The 6497-nt window shown below is 39.0% G+C and overlaps 1 non-coding gene across 1 annotated transcript; it reads right to left on the bottom strand.

The window, feature by feature from the left end:
* Window positions 1-401: 401 nt before the first annotated feature.
* On the bottom strand, window positions 402-483 carry trnas-cga (transfer RNA serine (anticodon CGA)). Its single transcript has one exon. It is a non-coding gene; the product is annotated as a tRNA-Ser (tRNA).
* Between the last annotated feature and the right edge of the window lie 6014 nt (window positions 484-6497).

The raw sequence follows: 6497 nt of genomic DNA on the forward strand, positions 1-6497 counted from the left end.
TTACATGCCCTTGACATCACGGAGGTAAGAAGGATGTGCTTTCTCCACTACATGAAACAAGACACTGCTATGTGGCAGGTAGATCATTCAGGAAAGGGTCTGGGAGTGCAAGCTCTCCACACTGGTGGCATGATGTCTCTGCAGAAATCACTTCAAATAAGCAACTAAATTCTCTATTCTGCAAGAGAGCACATTGGAGCTTGACACCAACACATTAATCCCTGGGTCATCACAACTTATCGACAAAGCAGCTATTTCTGCTTCAATTCCTAGGACTCCTACAGTTTCACTGGCACAAAGTTGCAAATGGAATGGCAAGCATGTGCAAAAGGAGAACTACATGACACTGTGAATTTATTCTTCCAGCAAAGCCATCAGGAGAAAAACATCTGATTCCATCACGCTGCAAGCAGGAGTCGAACCTGCGCAAGAAACCCCCATTGGATTTCGAGTCCAACGCCTTAACCTCTCAGCCATCGCAGCTGTTACATGCTTTGGGCACTTTGGGGTTAAGTCTTAGGACTTCTTCAAGCTCAATTATGAGTACCCATATATCATTGATTCAGGACTGAAAATGGCCTGAGATGCAAATTCAAAGACAGTAATCTCCCGAATGGTCTACTCACTATTTTAGCAAACTAATGTCAATTCCAGGTGAACAGGTGCCCAAAAGCTTGTCAGAGTATTAGACTGATCCGCTACTTAAAACACTACCGTGGCCTCCAAGGTTTCCCACGTGAAGACGTGGGACGGCTCAAGGTGGCTAAGCATTTTTGCATGAACACTCTTTTTGTTTTAAAAAAATCACACCTAGCTGATGAAGGTGTCATGTAAACCATTCACTGGAATGTACATGTGAGCAGAAATGTAAGTCAACAAAGTTGAAACTTGCACATTGGAAATAGAGTAGTGCAGGACATCGCTTGACCTAAGTTCAATGTTGACTAGACAGTGCAGCTCAGTACATTAATTTGCAATAGAATAATCAGACATATTGCAAACAGAGTCAAAGCCAAATTTGATAAAAGTGCTGCATGTGACATAACTCATAGTTTAGACCATTCTCGTGTTTATCACACAGGGATAGCCAAAATGCTTTGAATATTTTGCATTTTTACAAGAATTCAAAAAGAAATACAAATCATAAGCCAGCACACCGACATTGTTAAAAGAGGAAAATGAAGACTGGGTCAACATCACCAGAATTTGTTTAAAAAACTTTCTGTTGTAGGTGCACTGATCCAAAATACTTCAAAACCTGTGGGATGCGTACATCTCAGTCAGTTTCTTTTAACACACGTGCATCTGTCCTTGTTAGTATAGTAAATAGTATCTCCGCCTCTCTGGCAGAAATTCTTGGGTTGATTCCCCGACAGGGAGTCTTCCTATTCTTAGTGCACTGCAGACAAACTGGTGACTTGGCACCCTTTGTAGGAATGATAACATCGAATCCTACACCCACAGTTGCTCTTGATTTTTCTACATAGATGAATCAAGACACTAGCACATTGTGGATCAATAATTTGATAAAGCACCTGGGAGAGAATTTGGTGCCCAGTGGCGACATTATCTCTAAGCAGACATGACAAAACATGCATACCATCAAGGCCAAGACTGAAGAGCATAAAAAGATTTTGTCAATTTCATAAACTACATCAAATGCTTTGCTGGTGTCAAATATTGTAACGACATTAAACATGGTGACTTGACAATTACGTGAAGGGTAGTGCTTGGTAACTGTCCATCTTGACTTTGGATTGTACATTTTCACTCTTGACTTGTCTCGGGACTACAGTGTCAAGTCTTGAGATGTATTTGTTACATTTACAATTTACATTTAAGGCATTTAGCAGACACTTTTATCCAGTGTGACTAACAAAAGGGTTTTATCATTTACTCATAGAATACACCCTAGCCATTACAGTAGGTTAGAGTCCAATATCCCAATGATCTAGAATACTGTAGAAATAAAAGGATCACTGCTGTTACCTAGAAGTACAAAATGCATAAGGACTAAAGTTTGTTAGACAACATCAGTGTAATAAATAATACCCTACAATAAGTGTTAATTTAGTTATTCAATATAGGAGCAGGGTCATTTGTCAGATTCCATGAATAGATGGGTCTTTAGTCTGTGTTTGAAGACTGCAAGGAACTCTGCTGTCAGGACAGCAAGTGGAAGTTCATTTCACCATCTGTGAGTCTCAATGCTTGTCTTCCATGAGACTTGGAGCATGGAATTTCAAGCCGATCCATACTTGAGGTTCAAGGCCCTTGAGGTATGAATCGGGCTTTGACCACTGACTCAATATATCAAGGGCCTGGCCCATTTTTGGCTTTGTAGGTGAGCATCAAGATTTTAAATCTGATGTGTGCAGCTACTGGAAGCAAACGAAGGGAGCGCAGCAGCAGGGTAACACGTGTGAACTTTGGAAGATTGAAGACGAGTCATGCTGCTGCTACTACTGCTGTTACTTGCAAGTACATCATCTTGTTAGTGACTTGTGGTGGGTGGGCACTGGAGTGAACAGTGTAATAGCTAAAGTGTTATAGTTATAGTTAAAGAGAAAATATGGTGCTGTCCCTGGAATTCTGGTACACGACATGGAAGAGAAGTTTTTACATGCCCTTGACATCACGCAGGTAAGAAGGATGTGCCTTCTCCACTACATGAAACAAGACACTGCTATGTGGCAGGTAGATCGTTCAGGAAAGGGTCTGGGAGTGCAAGCTTTCCCCACTGGAGAATTGGTGCTGTATACCAAGTTCAATTGTCATCTTGGAGAACAGGTGTAACATAAAGTTCATGCCTTGGTCAGATTGTATAACTTTGGGCAATCCAAAGGTAGTGCAGAATTTAATAACAGCTCTTCGATTTTAGGGATCGAAGGGGAATAGCCTCAGGGTACATGGTGGCAGCACACATTATAGTCAATAGGTAGCAATGACCAGAACGGGTCTTTGGCAAAGGGCCCACACAATCAACCAACACCTTTTCAAAGGGCTCACCAACTGCTGGAATGGGGCACAGAGGAACAGACGGAATGACCTGATTTGGTTTTCACTGCATGTAAGGCATGAACGGCAGTGTCCAACATCACTTCTAATCGATGGCCAAACGAAATGTTGTAGAATTTGTTGTTTTGTCTTTTTTCTGATACCTAGGTGTCCAGACAGGGGATGGTCATGTGCTAGTGATAATATGTGTATTTGGTATGATGCTGGAACAACTACCTGGGCTACAGAGTTCCACTCCTCATCAGAGTCAGATTGACTCCATATCCTGAATACAACACAACCTCAAATGAAATACATGCGCCAATAACCTATCGGTTTGTTTTGTCACAATTCTTATTTTCTAGTACACATCCATAGGTCAAATATATTTATCAGTTACTAAAATTTAATCTGTGTATTGGAATACTTTTAAAATATACATCAGTAAGGTAATGTACATGAACCCATGTTTTCTGATTGTTTTTGGATAACAGAAAAATGGTTTGTCACGTGCATCCTTGACTCAGTCTATCTGTTACAGAAACAAATTTTTTAGACAATTCTAATAGCCATTATTGTGGAAAAACCTCGTCAGCCAGGATGATTTTGCATGTAGCTGTTTAATACAATCATATAGTGTAGATGTTTGTTTGATTATAAAGGATGATCTCATAATAATCTTATCTACATATTCTTATACATTTACATAGTAGCATTCACTCATATACTCAAATTCCATATGCTACATAGAAAAAGTCCACCTCATCCATTTTAGTTTTTACCTGATCAATAATCCAAAAAAACATATAAATAACAGCACCCTCTAGCGATGAACCTCAATTATTTTAAGATAAATATAAAGTATAGCTAGGATAAGTCAGCGCTATCTTGCAGCTAGAACAAAATATTCTCAGATTAATTTATGCGTTATGGAACGTGGCTGAATTAAAAATGAAACACAATTAAGTCAAATTAAATTGACCCACCTGCAACAAGTTCAGCAACCACATTTAATTTCACTGAATGGTCAGCTAGCCAGCCTATACAAAACAGGTTATTGTTAGAAATTCTGCATGTGTGATTCACTTAGCTTTACATCTCAGATTGCTTATAATGATATACTAATGTATCCACATTAGAAATAATTGGTGAAATCCACCACAAAAGATGAGACTCAACATAATAAATAATGAGACAAACCTTGGGATATGACGTGGATATGAACCTACCCAAAGCAGCTATGTCTCGCTCTGCTCTATATAAGGGGCTGGAGACTTTCTGACCAGCAGGTTGCGTTGAACCCATTTTGCAGGCATTTCACAACTTTATCATTTTCAACACTGTGACATTGTTTTAGGTAATCTGTGTTCTACATATTCAAAAGAAGCACACTAGGAAGTAAGAATGGCTTCTTCTTTGGTGAAAATCTCCTTGTTAAAGAACCTTTTTTTTTCTACTGCATTGTTGTATGTTTAAATTTGGTTAACATTTGTTCAGGGTTGCATGATTTGTAATTTTTTTTACTGTTTGGAATGCCCAAGGTTTATAATATTACAACTGGGACTATTCTCTACAAACCTATGCGATATCAGATCAAAGTTATTGGAATGTGTGATTTTGTGCTGTTTGTTATCTATGTCAATGTTTACAGTAGCGATTTTCTTTGTCCAATCCTTTTTTAGGTGGTATAACTGGAAGCATCTAACGACTGCGGTGACCCAAAGAGCTATTTAAAGGGCTGGTGCGCAGGCTCCATCAGTGATTTTTAATCATTGCTGCACATACATTGTCGGTTTTCTAAAAAGTTAATTTTGCCATGTCATTGCCAATGTGTTTTTCACAGGCTAAGAACGTCAGTGAGCTCTCTCTGACCAAGGTCTTGTTTATAGCCAGCGAGTTTGGTGGAGTTATGTTAAAGGGTTGGCATGCAGGCTTCCTGAGTGGTTTTTAAAAAGTGTGTTTTGCTGAATCATTGGCAACACATGGAATGCTCCATCTGGTCATGGCCAATATTATAGCCAGCAAGATTGTTGTTGCGACCTGAAAGTATTAGTGTGCAAGATTTAGGATTTTTTTTTTCACAGGCTATTTAAAATATGCTGTCAATGCAGTGGCTATGCTGTATCGTTCACATTAGATTAGACTTGCAACTAGACTTTGTAGGGTGGAAGAACTACGGGACCAGAACTGGGTTGTGCTTCCGTACCCATTACCGACACATTTTTTAGTACCATTTGTGTGAAGTAGTAAAGTCAGCTGTGGTGGAACAACAAATATACTGTGGTCAAATATACTGGTGGTCAAATATACTGAAAATGGGATGAAAATCCCAATTCAAATATATGTCATTTGGTGTGTCAAATATACATCAATGGGGATGAAAATCCCACTTCAAGTATGTTTCAGTGGTGTATCAAATATATTGCAAATGGGATGGAAATCCCACTTCAAGTATGTTTCAGTGGTGTGTCAAAATACCAATTCAAATATGTCATTTAGTGTATCAAATATACTGCAAATGGGATGAAAATCCCAATTCAGGTATATGTCATTGAGTGTGTCAAATATACTGCAAATGGCATGAAAATCCCAATGCAAGTATGTCATTTAGTGTGTCAAATATATTGCAAATGGGATGAAAATCCCACTTCAAGTATGTTTCAGTGGTGTGTCAAATATATTGCAAATGGAATGAAAATCTCACTTCAAGTATGTTTCAGTGGTGTGTCAAATATGAAAATCCCAATTCAAATTTATGTAATTTAGTTTGTCAAATATACTGCAAATATATCTCGGGCACTGACGTTTCCTTTTATTTTCCACACTATATGAACTTCAGCAACCACATTTAATTTCACTGAGGGGTCAGCAAACAAGCCCACAGCAAGTATGTCTCGCTCTGCCATGCACCTCCCAGTAAATGTTACAACTTCTTCCATAATAAAATATAATTAAAAGAAAGCTGTGGTCATAAAAATGAACAGCACCCTCTAGCGATGAACCTCAATTATTTCAAGATAACTAAAGCATAGGTAGGTTAAAGCACCGTTAGCTTGCAGCTAGAACAAAAAATTCTTAGTGAGGTAGAACAACAAAAGCCTGAGACCTTTAGTGACACTGTTTGAAGCACATGGCCACAACACTGACATCACTCCATGTGACATCACACCATGACACACACTGGCTTTCATCAATATATTGATTTCTATTGGCCATTGCAGTGCCATTGTCTTTGAGTGAAAGCAATTCTCACGGAGGTGTGAAGGGGAGGGGAACTTTAATATTACTTCACAAGCGTTTTCAGTGGCAAACATCATGATTGGCAGCTGTTTCAACAAATAGTGAACACTTAGACTACTGTCAACCAGCTTCCGCATTGTAAGCAGACAAAGTGTTGCGCATGCGTTTGACGCTGTTTGGCAAAACGCATTCAGCCGTAAGAATGATTTGATCGCCAAGTTTATGTGGAGTTGTCTGGGTGCTTCTAGCATGGACTAGCT

Source organism: Electrophorus electricus, chromosome 15, assembly GCF_041902795.1.
Source record: "Electrophorus electricus isolate QZ-2024a chromosome 15, ASM4190279v1, whole genome shotgun sequence".
NCBI classification, from domain to species: Eukaryota; Metazoa; Chordata; class Actinopteri; order Gymnotiformes; family Gymnotidae; genus Electrophorus; species Electrophorus electricus.